A 16,849-nucleotide genomic window follows, 5' to 3' on the forward strand; every position below is an offset into this window, starting at 1 on the left:
TTACTTGGAAAACCACCACCATTCACTCGAGTTTCTAGCATTCAACATCACAACCCAAGCATTTCCAACACCCATTACACTTCACACACAACCACAGCAAGCAAAATGTAGGCTAACGGACTTTACTTGCCTCAAATCCAAAGAAAATCACAGCAAACACAACGGCAGGGCAAGGCGGCTCGACGGTGGCAGCAAGGCGGATGCACGGCGGCCGGTCTTCTTCCTCCTCTTTCTCTCTTTCTCTCTTTCTCTCCTTCTCTCGCACAAACACTCTCTCTCTCTCTCTCTCTCTCTCTCTCTCTCTCTCGGTTGCTTCGTCCATTCCGCCCCCTTCTCTCTCTCTTTTTCTTCTTCTCTCACTCATGATTAGCAATCATTAGATTGCATGCAATGGCCACTTGGCTGACCTCTCTTGCCACTTGTAGATTTTCATGCAAGATGATGGGCTTTCTTTGGGCCGGATTTGGGCCAGCTTTGTGGCCGACCAAATGGGGAGAAATGGTGGGGGATTCGGTGGGGCTGTGGGCTGGTTTGGCCTTAAGAAAATCAGCCCACTCATTCTCCAATTTTCCTATTTAATCCCCACTTATATAAATACTTAATTACAATTTAGATGGCCAGAAAAATTTGTAATATAAATCAATAAAATCCAACTTATAAAGTATATGGTTGAACATAATTTCCTTATCAAATTATCCTTTAGTACCATCCTTGATCACACTTGGACATATAATATATTTCCAACCAAATCATTGTCCATTCAAATGCTTGGCCTTAATCTATTGTAATTCATTGGTCTAATGGCTATAGTAAAATCCGATGGCGCTTCCATCACCTATTCAAGATTCATGGTATATTCATGAGTTGCTATGAAATTTTAGGATGCCACAAGGACATGCGGCACACACCTTCGGGCATCCGGCACACATCTCTGAGCATCTCGAAACTCCCGAGGCATCGTCGACTCAAGGGTCCGACGGTATCATCAACATCACAATATATATTCACATATATGTCTCACTTTCAAAATAGCATTTGATGCAATAATGTCAAAGGTTTCAATCAACTTTTGATATCATACGATATGCTAAATGTCATCACAAATGCTGTATAATTAACAACCCAAGATATCACCTCTCATAGAGCAATTCATTTGTTCTTGAAAATAAAACAATTTTCAGATAAAACAGAATGCACTCCTTTAATTAAAGTTCTGGAAAAATTAGTAAACGATCTTAATAAATTCTGAAAATTTAACATGTTATAAATGAGATCTATAGAAAAATGTTTCATGAAGAACACCATGTCAAAATAATTTCGTACGAATCTCTATGGTTCATGCATCACAGCCTTAAAATTTCAAACATCACCATTGCACAGTTTTATTCATAATTTCGGTATAACCCCTAAATCAACTCAGAAAATTCTGAAATTTTGATATGTTATATAAAAAACCTATAGGTAAAAGTTTCATGAAGAACTCAAAGTCAGATTCATGATATATCACTAGCTATAATCACCATAACTCTCCCTAACCCTCGGTAACGATTTCCAGATTTAACAATTTCAGAGAAAAAAATCGTTTCACCAACCAATACTTGTCCGTTTCTTCTAAAATTTTAGTACGTTACTCCTCAAGATTTCATCTACAACTTTCATTAAGGACACAAAGTCAAATTTCGGCTAGATAATTACATAAAATTCACGGAGTCGCCAAAGGTCAAGCTGTTTTTCCATGAAACAGTTTACTAACTCAAAGAACTACTCCTATACCTTCGAATTCCAGCATCCAGCATCACAACTCAAGCATCTCCTAAATCTATTACACATCACACACAACCAAAGCAAGCAAAATGTAGATCGATGGACTCTCACTTGCCTTAAGTTCAACGCAAACACAGAAAGCAAACGGCAATTTGAGGGCTTCGGGCACGGCTCGATCGACGGCGAAGCTAGGCAACGTCGACGACAGCAGCAAGCGCACTCACGGCGGGGCTGGTCTCCTTCTTTCCATCCTCTCTCGCTTGTTCGCCCACTCGAACTCTCTCGGTCTCACTCTCTCCCTCGGTTGCCTCCTCGTCCATTCTGCCCCTCTATCTCTGTTTTCTTTCTTTCACTCTCATGATTAGCTAGTAATCATTGGATTTGCATGGAGATCACCAGTGAAGCAATGGGGACAGCGACACTTACTTAATCTCTCTTGCCACTTGTCAATCTTCATGCAAAGACGATGGGTCTCATTCGACCGGGCCTTGGTCGACCGAATGATGGGGGAAATGTGGGCTGCTTTGGGCTGTTTTGGGCCTTAGGTATCTAGCCCACACTTGCTCCTAATAATCCACCTTAATCCCCACTTATATATATACATAATTACAAATACTCACATGGCCATATAATATTGCAACATTAATCGATGGCAATCCGACTTATAGAGTACACGGCCAAAAATAGAAAATTCCTTATCAATTTATCCTTTTGTACAACCTAGATCATACGTGGACATAGGATAGATTTCCAACAAAGCAATAATCCATTCAATCCTCGACGTTGTTTTATTATAATCCATTAGTCTAATGACTATAATATAGTCCGATGGCACTTCCATTACCTATTCATGGGTCGTAGTGCATCTAAAGATCATTATGAAATTTTAGGATGCCACAGCTTGTGTGATCACATAATGGTTCCATACTCGTATGATTACGAGGGAGATACTCGATGCATTTCAAATGCCACTTGTCAACAGGTTGTTGTTCACATATAGATTTTGAAAAAAAAAGCTCCTCAATTGGAATGCAATTTTCGAGTGAGATCGAGATGTTGACGTACTTGATGGGACAGGGCAATACCCGGTCATACTAGAAGACCACCAAAGTGAGTGTCAATAATGGTCGAGAGAGGTTGTGATAATCTGGAATTATGATCTTGAGGATGACATGATAGTATGGGATGTCATGCAATTCTTGAGACATCACATGTATAAAGTGCATGAGTACTAAATGTCTCACGCCTCGACCCGCTTCGGGCTTGCGGCACCCCATGCTTCCATACTTATGGTCATTCATTGCGACATCCTAGAAAACGTCACCAACCCATTTGTATTATCATTTATATACACAAGTGGAAGTAAAAACAAATCACCTAACCATTCACAACAAAACAGGATAGTTTCAAACACGCTTGTATATACTTATATGCATCCATATCATTATCACAACATATAAGCCATTTACATTCAAACTTAAATATCACTTATTACACTACTTCATTTACAAGCCAAAAGTGTAACTACAACCATCTCTAAAAAGGGTCCCGGGATAAGCTTAGCACATTTAATACTACGAAGGTGACTTCAAAAAGCGATATACCACATTCACTCTTAATTCGTCTCCTACTCAAAATACCATGGCTTAGGCTCAACTAGTCATGATTAGAGCCTGAAAAGGGTTAAACAACAAGGAGTGAGATAAAATTCGACGAGTGAACTTCCTAGACCTCGCGCAGTGAGGTTATTCACCTCAAAATAGCCTAAACGTGTAAGTTATCTATTGATGGCAAATCAATCGCAAAACAAATCTTGCTTTGCCCTAACTAATAAACGGGAACATTTATCTCACCTTCTCAAGTCATCAAGACATAAGTACATAAACAATTCTTATAACACTTCCCATATTCAGGGCCAAATATAAGAATGTGCAATATAACATAGTCATGCGCCCATGCCACGTGGTAGTCCAAACATGCTCATATATCAATCCCATGTCACATGTGTGCAAACTATAACATTACTCTCAAAATATGCATTCATGCACTCATGCACTTTACACACATGGTGTCTCAAGAATCGCATGACATCCCATGCTACCATGCAACCCTCGAGACCATGCTCAGGACCCAAGGCCAACTCGAAGGTTCACAATCATCCGACCTAATCGGGCATCATCCCACGTATACATGCATCTTAGTACGTCATTCCAATAAGGAGCTTCGTTTCGAAATCCATCCGGGAACGGCATCCTGTTGACATGAGGACATCTCAATGTAATTGGACATCATCATGCATAATCATATGCATTAGGGCAGAACCATCATCCCACATAATCATACGCATTAGGGTATTTAAATGATCACACGGGCATACATCACTCAAGCTCATTTCATATCTTTCTCATTAATTGATAGAAGAGTGTGTAATACTCATATAATATACGACAGCATTAATTATATACAACCATGTCATGTTGTCATGTCACGTGATCACACCCCAATTATGCATTAGGGAAACGAGAAGAAAACTGAAGAGAAAGCTTGCAATGGAATGGAACTGGAGATGGGTGATGGTTGGCCAACACAAAGAGAGAGAAAGAGGGAGAGAGAGAGAGAGAGAGAGAGAGAGAGAGAGAGAGAGAGAGAGAGAGGGGAGGTGAAGAGCAAAAGTGAGAAAATGAGAAAGAGAGAGCGAGAGTGAAAGGTTGATGGTTTTGGGAGAGAGGGAGGAGAGAGAGATTGAGAGATTTAGCTCATTAACATCCATCCCATCTAAGCAAGTGGAAGGTAATTGATGAAGCAAAATCCAAGCATTAATGGAGGAGATTTCACATATGGTTCAATAGCTTTAAGGTAGGCTTAGAATAGGCTAAGTTGTCCTTCTTCAAGTCTTCTCCAAGCATGTGGTGGGTGCCCTCGCAAGTCCTCTTTCCCTTATTGCCCTTTGGTCCTTAGTTGTATGAGAGGGCAAATTGGTCATTTCACCAAAATTGTGCACTGTCCACATGCATGGAGCACATTTAATGTCAAGATCTTGCAATGGATGGCTTGGTGGGCTTGGAAGGTCCATGCCTTCCCTTGGGCCGCTCACTCCTTGGGCATGCGGCCCTTGGGCCGCCCATCATAGGCTTAGGCCCATTTGGGCCAGTCTCCATGGGCTCGGGCCCATCGAGCTGCCCAACGTAGGGCCTGGGCCCATTTGAGTCTTCGTCTGTGGCCCACTCCACCTTTCCAAGTTTTAGCGTTCTGTCGGTGAGAAATCAAGTCTTCACCTCTAAAGTGGCTTTTTCGGCGTTTCCAAGGTCTAACAATCTCTATTGTAATCCCACCCAAAAATTTATAATTCCATTTTGAAAATCAGGGTCAAATCAAATATGTCATAGATTGGGTGATGTTAATTCTGCTTCCGCTAGCGTATAATTGAAAGATAAAATAAATGGCTCAGCAACGCCTTTTGGGACGTCGCAATTAAATAACCAAAGAAAAAGAGGGTTGTCTCGCGTCCAAAGGTTGGGGGCTGACAATGGTGCTCACAGCCATGGCTCTAGATTCGGAGCTCATCCACTTATTGCTCTAGATATGGAGTTCTTTCAAAAACCATGTTTGTGGCCAAGTACGATTATTGCTCGAGTCATGGCCCCAGATTTGAAATTTGTCCACCTACCGCTTCAGATCTGGAGTTCATTTGTGATTTTTTAATCTTTCTTCTTTCTTTAGATTTAAAGTTCTTTTGTGGTTTTTTTTAAATCTTCTCCTTCCTCCTCCCAATTACAACACTTCTATTCTTTTCTTTTTCCTACCCTGTGTTAAGGGCTCCAATTACTTGAATATTTAGTCTTTGGTCTATAGTCATAACAATTGAGTTTATCGCTTCATACTTCGCTAAAGTGAAGTTTGAACAGCCAACAGCCTCCACTTTCCATTAAAAAACCAAAAACCAAAAAAATAAAAAATAAAATGGAGTTCATTCACTGTCATCACTTGCGGCCATGGACGGTGCCTCAAGTGGTTGGCCATGCGAATTCCTTCAGATCTGACCAAGTCAAGTCGTGACCGGAGGTTCCGCGATGGACTCGAGATTGAAGGTTGCGGCCGCTTGAGCAGTGGAGATGGTCGTGCCTTACTCGTCTTAGGCCAGTTGAAGGAGTATGTTGGTGAAAAAAGAAAGAAAAGAACAAATTTCACATCATTTTTTTTAATTACATATTAGGAGTCACGAGTCAATTTATAAATGGATAAGAATTAACCTGACGTTTTGCAATCACCGAATATTTTCTCGATTAGTGTATTAGTACAAAGGCAAGAGAGCATCATTATTATTTTTTTAATCAAGAAAAGGGTAAGAAGGGACAACCTGCCTAGCTACTCATGTAATCTCATAAAAGATAGTACCACATTTTTATCACTAGATTACTATGTTCAATGGTGACATAGCATACTCGTTAAATGTATGGGTGGATGGCATTTCCTATTTGCTCTTTTCTCCTCCTTTATTCACTAGAACGCTCTAATCCCAAATACATATGCATGAAATATATACATTGTGTCCAGAGCGTGAACCAAAATATGTGAAGCAATATAAAAAATCAATAGACTTGAAAGGACTAACTTGGGATGGTACTGTTAGAAAATAGTTCTTCAAGAAACCTAGGGCTCCCTACTTCATAATTAGCTCATAATCATGGTAGTCTACGAATACGTTTAAAAAACCACGTTCATAATAAGTCATGTCAGTTAAGAATAAAATTTTTGTTATAAAATACATGAATGGATATTCATTATATTCATCTTATCTAATGTACTTATTATGGTACATTTGTATCATATATTCTAAGTACATCTCCCTATACAACGAACGTTCATCTCTCTATCCAGTACATGTATCATTCATACATTGATATTAATGATAAGTACATTCTTGTTCTCCTATAAATAGAAGTTTAGTTTTGATGTACAATAAAACAACACAATAAAATACAATGATACACTGGAAATAAAACTCTCTCATCTGGCTTTCTCTATTATCTTTGGTGTTCACTTGCTTTATTCTTCTCAATCTCTTCTCTATTATATATTTGCAACGCAATATTTTACAACATGTTATCAGCACGAAGATCTACTGATTGAGTAAGTAATTAATCAACTTATACTTCATCTTCTTCTATCAATTCTTCATTTTTATTTTTCTTGGCTCGAAGCCAATTTCAAATCTAAAGGTATCCTTTTGCTCCTGAAGTGGCAGTGATATTAAGAAATCATTTTAATTAATTTAAGGATTTGATTTTGCAAAGATTATATGCAAATTTTATAATACTTGACACCTGAAGTTGTCAATATAAATGCAAATAAAAAATACCGAGAAAAAGGAAGATGTTTGTTTGCTTGATAGTGCAACAACACATACTATATTTCATAATAGACACTTTTTCTCGAATATGACATTGTGTAAGGCACAAATCTATACAATATCAAGTTAGGGGTGTGCATGGTCCGAGCAGGCAGTTCCCGACCTAGAACCGAGAACCACCCGCTAAGGATCGGTTCCGAAAAATTGGAACCGGGATTCACCCATTCATTGCATGGATCCACCCGGGAACCGGACCACACCGTTGGTCCGATTCCCGAGTGGATCCATGGAACTGATCTTGACGCAAAATAATTTTGGTTTTCAACATAAAACGACTACGTGACATCAAAGCAAGCCGAAAAACCAAATTTAAGTACGTGGAACAAACTCATCAAGTAAAGTAAATTAGACAAGGTTACAAGGATTGTACTTCCATATCCAAAGCAACCAAAGATATCTCCAATAAGTTTCTTGACATGACAAACATTTTCCACATCATCGAGGACAATGAAAACTCTCATGTGGCCACATAAGTCCCTGAAAAACTCGATTCCCAAGCTGGCTAAAGCAACATGCTTACTAAGGTAAGCAACTTAGTTTGCAAAAGCTGAACATTGGATTCTGCTCCTTGGGTACATAAATCAAGCCCTCCTAATTGTTAGTTCGCAAAAGCTGAAGCCCCTTTTCCGAACTCAAGCCCTCATAAATCAGCTTAGTTCGCAAAAGCTGAAGCCCCTTTTTCGAACTCAAGCCATCATCAATGTTTATTCACAATCAAAAAAACTCCTTAGGTGCCCCTTCTAGAACATCATAAATCAACTTAGTTTGCAAAAGTTGAAGCCCTCCTAATTCTTGAGTTGTTTCTGCTTGTCCTCAACACCAATATTCATCAAGCCCATGATGTGGCCTACTTGATGGTAAGCATTTTTTGTTCTTACCAGGCGAGCGTTGCCATTAAGAGCAAGATCCAAAACATGGTAAAGTCAAAACACAAGCTAAAACTAGTGATAGGAACATATCGGCATGAATTAGCATCACGATATGTCAAATTATCCATGCATACACTTTACAACGACACAACAATCACAACTAGATTCTTTATAAAAAAAAAAAAAAAATCGCAACAAGATTCGCCTAAAACTTCACAACTTATAAAGCTTGTGAATCCCAAGTTTTGAGCTCTGAAATTTCAAGTTCCAAACTCCTAAAAGTAAAACAATAATTAATAGATGATTGCTCAATATTAGTAAAAATTGAACTCAAACAATTATTGAAAATCTCACCACATATATTCCTCCCACTTCAACTTGTAAACTCTATGGACTGTCAATCTCCTTGTTAATCTCCTTGTTAACATCATCCATATCTAACAAAAAGAAGATATTAAATAAAGTATTCAGTTATTAGATAATAGATATACAAAAGAATTACATTATGAAATGATATGGACTTACCAAATTCAAACTTTTCCGCATTTTCGATACATTCTTCAACATTAATCGGCACAAGACTTGCTCTCAACCAATCTTGAGTACAAATCAAAGCTTCCACAACTCTAGGAGTCAAAGAACTCCGAAAACTATCAAGCACACGACCAGAAGTACTGAAAGTTGATTCTGAAGCAACGGTAGTAACGAGAATAGACGAAATATCCCGAGCCATTAAAGATAAGATTTTAAAATTTTGGCCAGCAACACTCCACCATTTCAAAATGTCAAGATCACGACCATCTTCAAGTTCAACTTTAAGGTATCGATCGAGCTCAGATAAGTTGCCATCGGATTTTTTCTTCTCCTCATTAAGAAAGTCATCATACGAAGGCTCTTGCACATTGAAATTTAAGCTGCAATCGTCCTCTTCATTTCCCTCATTGAAATAAGAATCGCAGCTACTACCGATATTAGTAGAACTTACTAATTCGCCATCCAAATTTTTGTCTCTAGAAGTGTGACAAGATTTCTCATAAAATTTAAACACACGTTCCAGGGCAAACTTCACCTTATCAAACATCTCATCAACTTCTGCAGCATCATCATAAATGAGTTTACAACAATACCTCACATAATTCAGCTTTTTTCTAGGATCCAATATTACCACGATCAATACCATCATATTGACTTTTTCGAAACTCCCATAATATTTGTCAAACTTCTCTTTCATTTTCAAGCCCATAACTCTCACCCTATGATCAAAAGTCTTCGTTGTTTCTCGCAAATATTTATACAAAGAAGCTATCCCCACAAAATAATCATTTGAAGTGGTATACAAAGTTCCGGACATCTTCTTAGTGGTATCATAAAACTTCTTCAAAAAATTAAAAAGAACAATAGCATTTTCCCAATCAACGCTACTTGGAGATCAAAATTAAGCTCAGTTAGGAAAGAAACATCTTCTTCTTCCATCCTTTCAAAAGCTTTTCTTAGCTTTATGGCACTCTCTAACATTAGGTAAGTGGAATTCCACCTAGTTGAGACATCAAGACAAACTGAACCCTTATAAGCAATCCTTGTAATTTCAATGCAATCTTGAAATGTCTTAGCTCTCATAGGAGAACTCCTCACATACCTAACCACGTTTCGAATACGTGTAATGGAATCACGTATCTCGGCCAAGCCATCCTTCACAATCAAGTTTAATATATGAGTCGTGCACCTCATGTGTAAAGATTCACCATCTAAGATCAATAGCCTCTCTCTTGAAAATTTTTCTTTCAAATAATTAATGGCCACATCATTTGAACTAGCATTATCCACTGTGATTGTGGACACTTTTTTTCTCTAGTCCCCACTCATATATGCATGTATCAACTACTCTCCCAATATCTCTACCCTTGTGACTAGCTATCACCACAAAATTGATGATCATTTTGTGCAATTTCCAATTTTCATCAATAAAATGTGCAGTGAGGCATAGATAGTTCAAATTTTGAATGGAACTCCATGTATTAGTCGTAAGGGCAATCCTAGAATTAAGCTTACGAAAAGAAGCCTTCAATTTTCTTTTTTCACAAAAATACAACTTTATGCAATCCCTCGCCACCGTAAATTGCGACATATGCTTGAAGAGAGGTTATAATTGATTCACATAATCACGAAATCCAACACGTTCAGCAATCAAAAATGGTTGTTCATCAATTATAATCATCCAAATAAGCATTTGCCTACAAATCTCCTTATCAAACTTCCATGTCGTTAAAATTCCAACACTCCCAGTACTACTAGTAGTATCTCCTCCTATCATTTGAGTTCCATCTACTCTTTGTGATGCAAACAATTTTTTCCTCGTATCCACATTGCGAGGATACTTATTGCACTTTCTCAAGTGCTTCAACATATTTGAAGTCCCATTATCAACGTGGTACGAATACTTGGATTCACAGTAATTGCAAAATACATCAACTTTTCCATTTGTGTGAGTTGTTCCTTTTCGAAAATAAAGCCAAGCTACTAATTTTCGCTTACTAGGAGGACATGGACAAGAACCAGATACCTTATTTGTTTTGGATGTATCTTCAAAGTTTTCACCTCCTTCTTGTTCTTGTGATGTTGATTCCACTATTGGCATTATTGCATCATAAGATTCTTCTACTTCCATTGACATGTTAATGAATCACCTGAATCAAGCAACGCACTGTCAACACTTAAAATGGTTAGCCATCAAATGAAGATAGACATTTTTAGGATGCTTATTATCTTTAAATATTATAAGATCCAATGTCAAATAGAGGAAGGAACTCAAAGAGTTGATCCTTAAAATAACAAACGAAGAAGAAAGGTGGCTTCTGAGTTGTAGGCCAAGTAAAACAGTGATTGCATTGCATATATACTTTTAATGGAAACTAAAAAATGTCTTCTCGTCCTTTCAACGAGTTGTCTTCCCATGATCTAACATAGGAGAAGCAAAATGTAGCCAAACGATATGTGATTGGGTGTCACCAAGTAAACTGTTAGGAGGATTGTCAAAAAATCAATATACGTGCCACACGAGCAATACATAGATAGAAACTTCTGCCCAGTTGCACTAAGAAACAATGTGATCCTCCTCTCCCGAAATTGAAAGCAAATTACATTTTAGAAATGCAAATTATAAATACCTGTTGTATAATTTAGAAAACAGTAAACAAAATCCTTCCTCTAGAAACCTTTACAAATGAATCTGGCATTCTGAACAGAGCATAACCAGTCAAAAGTCCACCACCATATCTAAATAGATAAAGTCCAGTCATTACTCGCATGCTATTAAACCAATGGATAATCAATTTTCATGCGAAACTCCATGGGAATTTGAAGGGTATGTCCCTGGAACGAAAGGGTGGAGTCTTGAACATATTCAAGCAACCATCAACAGAGAATGAAATTGGCAGCACTCCAAGTCATTTACTCAAAAGAAAGCAGCAAGTGACAACTCAAACTCGACAAAAGGGAGGGCTCGTTCAAATCAAGCATGTTGGTGGACTAGGGAAAGCGAGGCCCAGCTATCATTTCAATTCCATCTTAAATAAAACCAAGCAACAAAGTTCCCAGAGAGAAGTGTTTGACCACGAATATCCCTACTCGGCTCGGCAACGACGGTAGAAGGTGAGCCTAAAGAGAAATGAGCTATGGTCGGCCGCCGACGACGGTAGAAGGTGAGCCTAAAGAGAAATGAGCTATGGTCGGCCACCTCGACATTGCATTGAGCCGACGGAGGAGCATCGGCGGCGGAGGAGCAGCGGTGGTGGAGGAGCGGCGGCGGCGGTGGAGACGCTCGGGGAGAAATCGAAGACAAAGAGACTAAGCGAGGGGGCGAACAGCAGAGGTGGAGGAGCAGCGGGCGTGGCGGGTGGCAAGCGGCACGAGGGGGCGAACGAGGCAGAGAGGAGGAGCGGCGGCGGCGGTGTCGACGCTCGGGAGGAATCGAAGACGAAGAGAGGCGAGCGAAGGGGCGACAGCAGCAAGGGGCGGATAGTAGAGGCGGAGGAGCGGCGGGCGTGGCAGGTGGCGACCGGCGAGAGGGGGTGGACAACGGCGGAGGAGGAGCAGCGGCGGCGGCGTCGACGCTCGGGGAGGAATCGAAAACGAAGAGAAGAGACTGAGGAAGAGAGGAGAGAGAGAGAGAGAGAGAGAGAGAGAGAGAGAGAGAGAATCGAAGATGATGAAACCGCGAGAGGAAGAGATGAGACACGAACTTAGGGTTTCTTTTAGTTTTTTTTTTTTTTTTAATATTAAAAGTTCCGATCCGGTCCAGGGTGGGCGGGTGGATCCGCCCACAGAACCGGGAACCAGACCGATTCCCACTGGTTCCCAAAAATTGGAACTGGGAACCGGACCGGTTGCCTCAAGAACCGCCGGTTCCAGGCGGTTCCCGGGTATTTTGCACACCTCTATATCAAGTCATGTTCTGATTATTGATGGTTTTGGGAATGCCACAATTATTTTATCAAATGGCACAATCCTGCATATTGAGAATGTGTTTCTAAGCATTAAATCAAAAAGGAATCTGCTCAGTTTCAAATATGTATGCCATAATGGGTACCATATTGAGACTATTTATAAGCAAAATAGGAAATATATTGGCACTTCCTCTTATAAGATGAGCCTGGAAACCATCATGAGAAGCTAAAAGCTTCTTCTATGGATTTATATTGTGTTATAATTAAGACTGTTAAAACCTATGCCACCACATCCTAGAGATTGATAAATCCTAATCAGTTTGGACTGTGGCATGATCGCCTTGGTCATCATGGCTCTTCAATGATGCGTAGGATAATTCAAAATACAAAAGGGCGCCCTTTAAAGGATATAAATGTATTATTGTCCAAAAATTATAATTGTGAGACTTGCTCACAAGGAAAGCTCATTATCAAACATTCTATAACAAACATTAATCTTAAATCTCATTTATTCTTGCAAAGAATTCAGGGTAATATTTGTGGACCAATACAACTACCAAGTGGACCATTTCGATATTTTATAGTATTAGTAGACGTATCCTGTAGATGGTCCCATGTTTGCCTATTAATCTACGCACAATGTCAAATTTGCACGTTTACTTCGTAGATTATAAAGCTCCGGGCACAATTCCCCGATTATCCAATTAAGAGCATAAGAATGGATAATGTTGGTGAATTTACATCAAAAAGTTTTGATACATATTGTGCTTCACTCGGAATCGAGGTTGAGCACCCGGTTGCATATGTTCATACTCAAAATGGATTGGCAAAATTCTTGATTAAACGTATCCAAATCATTGCCCACACTCTATTATTGAGAACAAATCTCAACGATACATCACGGGGTCATGTAGTTTTGCAAGTGCGCGGCTCTAATAAGATTACGCCCCACTACTAATCTTTTACAATATCCCCTTCAAATGGTTCTTGGTTATGAACCAGATATTTCACATCTACGCACATTTGGTTGTGCAGTACAAGTGCTTGTAGCACCGCCAAAAAGGACGAAAATGGGTCCTCAACGCCGTTTAGGCATTTATATTAGGTTTAATTCACCATCTATCATTAGGTTCTTGAAACCAACTACTGGTGATCTTTTTACTGCCAGATTTGCAGATTGTCATTTCAATGATACTAGGTTTCCATCAATTGGGATACCTACAACTTCCATAACTGCAAAACAAAAACCAGTTAAGGTTTTTTCCTAGAATGAGAAAAATTTATCTCAATTAGACCAAGGATTCCTGAATGTGAAAATGAGGTGCAGTGCATAATCCATTTACAGGCTATGGCCAATAGACTTCCTAACACATTTAATGATGCTACTAAAGTAACGAACTCATATTCCAGCTGCAAATGCTCCAGCTAGGATAGATGTTCCCGAAGGATAGGCTAAAATGGATCAAAATCCCTCGCACTTAAAGCGTGAATTGCTCCTCGAAAACAAATGGGAAAGAATTAGAAATCCGATCCATAAAAGTCTGGCGTTGTGCTTGCTCCCAAAGAGCTTATTACCCCTAAAGAGGCGCAAACCTATGAAAGGAACACTAGCCCCAAGAATACCAAGAATTCCATTACATATTGTAATGAAATTTGGAATCGAAATGAAATCATCATTGATTATGCTTTTGCATTCTTAGTTGCTCATAAAATTACGAATGATGATTGTGAGCTGCAATCTATTACTAAATGTCGTCAAAGGCAAGATTAGCCTAAGTGGGAGGAAGTAATTAAAGCTAAATTAGCTTCCCTAACTAAACGAGAGGTTTTTGGACATATAACTCGTATCCCCGATAATGTAAAGCCCGTTGAATATAAATAGGTATTTATCCGAAAACGAAATGAGAAAAATGAGGTTGTCAGGTATAAAGCCCGACTCGTTTCCCAAGGATTCCCCCAGAGACTTGGGATTGATTATAATGAGACATATTCATCTATGATGGATATGATTACATTTCATTTTTTTTTATTAACCTAGCAATCTCTGAAAGATTGGAAATGAGTCTTATGGACGTTGTGACGGCATATTTATATGGTTCATTAAACTCTAATATTTATATGAAAATTCCCGAGAGATTCAAAATGCTTGAAGCATGCATTTCCCGCAATTTATTCTCAATAAAATTGCAAAGATCCTTGTATGGGTTAAAGTAATCCGGTCACATGTGGTATCAACGCTAAGTGAGTACCTAATTAAGGAAAGGTATAAGAATGATTTTATTTGCATATGCGTGTTTATTAAGAAATCAAAAACCGAATTTGCTATTATAGCAATTTATGTCGACGATATAAATTTAATTGGAACTCTAGAAGAGTTAGCTAAAACTGTTAAGTATTTGAAAATGGAGTTTGAAGTTAAAGATTTGAGTAAAACCAAACTTTGTCTTGGTCTAGAGCTTGAGCATAAAACAAATGAAATAATCGTCCATCAATTAGCGTACGTTGAAAGATTACTTAAACGCTTTTGCGATTATATTATTCTAAGGATTTCACTAACTCCGATTTAGTTGGATATGCTGATGCTGGATATAGATCTGATCCTCATAAGGCTCGCTCTCAAACCGGGTATTTATTTTGTTATAACGGCACCGCTATTTCTTGGCATTCTATGAAGTAATCGTTAGTATCTACATCTTCTAACCACTATGAGATTATTGCTTTATATGAAGCTGGAAGAGAGTATATTTGGTTAAGATCCGTTATAACGCATATTCATAATTTTGTTGTTTAATACCGGTTACAAATTCTCCCACTATAATTTATGAAGATAATGCTTCTTGTGTTGCACAAGTTAGAGGAGGATATATCAAAGGTAATAGGACTAAGCATATTTCGCCAAAAATTTTCTATACTCATGAACTCCAAGAAAGTCAACAAATTAATGTTAAACATATTCGATCCATAAATAATCTTGTAGATCCTTTTATTAAATAATTGCCAACATCAACTTTTAAGAAATTAGTATATGGCATTAATATGCGGCGAGTTCACAAGATACAAGATTAATTAGCCCCAACAGTGGCTACATGGCTCAATTGAGAGGGAGATATTATGAACTATACATTGCAGCATTGATATACGGCGAGTTCATAAGATGCAAGATTAATTAGCTTCAGCAGTGGCTATATATGCATTGCACTCTTTTTTCTTTTTGTCCGATTTTTTCCCACAGGGTTTTCCCGACTTAAAGTTTTTAACAAGGCAATTAATGCATCAATAAAAGAGAGAGATCATAAAGTTTGTGCTCTACACTCTTTTTCCCTTTTGTCCGATTTTTGTCCCACTAGGTTTTTCCGGCCTAAGGTTTTTAATGAGGCAGTATCATTCAATACACATTCATAATGAATACAATGAATATTCATGGGGGAGTGTTATGAAATACATAAATGAATGAAATACATAAATGGATATTCATTATATTCATCTTATACATTTGTATCATACATTCTAAGTACATCTCCCTATACAATGAAACAACACAGTGAAATACAGCGATACACTAAAAATAAAACTCTCTCATCTGGCTTTCTTTACTATCTCTGGTGTTCACTTGCTTTCTCTTCTTAATCTCTTCTCTATTATATATTTGCAACGCAATATTTTACAACAATTTTAAATACATCCTCTAATTTATATGATTTTCAAGTATTAAACTCAATTGAAGATAGAATATGGATATACTTTCTCTTTATTCATTTTTTTAATATCAAAACTCAATATAAATAAAGTATTAAAATTGGGAGAAGGTAGTATATAATTGATAATACGTTTTCCGAGTCATCTATCCCTCAAGTTACTATTTTCACGAATTAAATTCAAATAAGAGATGAAAACGAATAACAAATCACTAAGCTAAAAGCTTATTCATTGAATGCAGACCACACATCAAAATTACACTACGTGTCTTGCCATGCGGCAATTATAGAATTGAAGTGTCAGGTGATAAATACGAAAGCAAACACTCTCACCTCCAGCTTTAACAATAGTAGAGTTTTATACCGTCATCTGTCAAAAAAATTTTGCCTCTCTTCTTTTTTGGGCAGCACTATTTCTAACCCCATTTTGACTAAAATTTTCCAATGAACTTACCACAATACCCTCTCTCCCTTCAAATTATTGCTTCTTATTTTATCATATTAACCCACAAAAACTGCCGTCATTTTTATCTTCTCTCTAGTCTTTATCAGTTTCACGATATAACTGTCAAATGACACCCAAAAACATATTATCTTACCTTGTATCATATTATCATTTTGCCTAGACAAGTTCATTAATTTAAATTTATGATCTCATATTTTAATCAC

Source organism: Eucalyptus grandis, chromosome 6, assembly GCF_016545825.1.
Source record: "Eucalyptus grandis isolate ANBG69807.140 chromosome 6, ASM1654582v1, whole genome shotgun sequence".
In the NCBI taxonomy this organism is placed as follows: Eukaryota; Viridiplantae; Streptophyta; class Magnoliopsida; order Myrtales; family Myrtaceae; genus Eucalyptus; species Eucalyptus grandis.